We start from the raw sequence: 417 nt of genomic DNA on the forward strand, positions 1-417 counted from the left end.
GTGCTTGGTATGGTTTTATACATATAAATTATGGAATTGTAGATAAGTTTGTTTATGCCAAATCAATCGTTTAGAGCAGCTGCGACCACACTGCACTGAATGGTATTACCAACACCAGTATATGTCAAGTGAATAAAATGTGAAATAAAACTCGGTATTACTTTTCATAACTTGTTTTCCGGTATATCTAACATAGATGAAGAGGGTATTTAAAATAAGAACAAAAAGTAAGTCTTTTGTGAAGTTTTCCAGACCTTTTTAAAGAGCTAATTTTTTTCCTTTTTATTTCCTGGTGTCTGTCACTTGCTTAGAAACTTTTATTCCCACTCCCAAAACTTTTATTTTTCAGAAAAAAAAGGGAAAAAGCTCTCTACAGAGAATTTGAAGCCACCCAAAAAGGAAAAAATATTTTGTAAA

Source organism: Penaeus monodon, chromosome 20 (genome assembly GCF_015228065.2).
Source record: "Penaeus monodon isolate SGIC_2016 chromosome 20, NSTDA_Pmon_1, whole genome shotgun sequence".
Lineage (NCBI taxonomy): Eukaryota > Metazoa > Arthropoda > Malacostraca > Decapoda > Penaeidae > Penaeus > Penaeus monodon.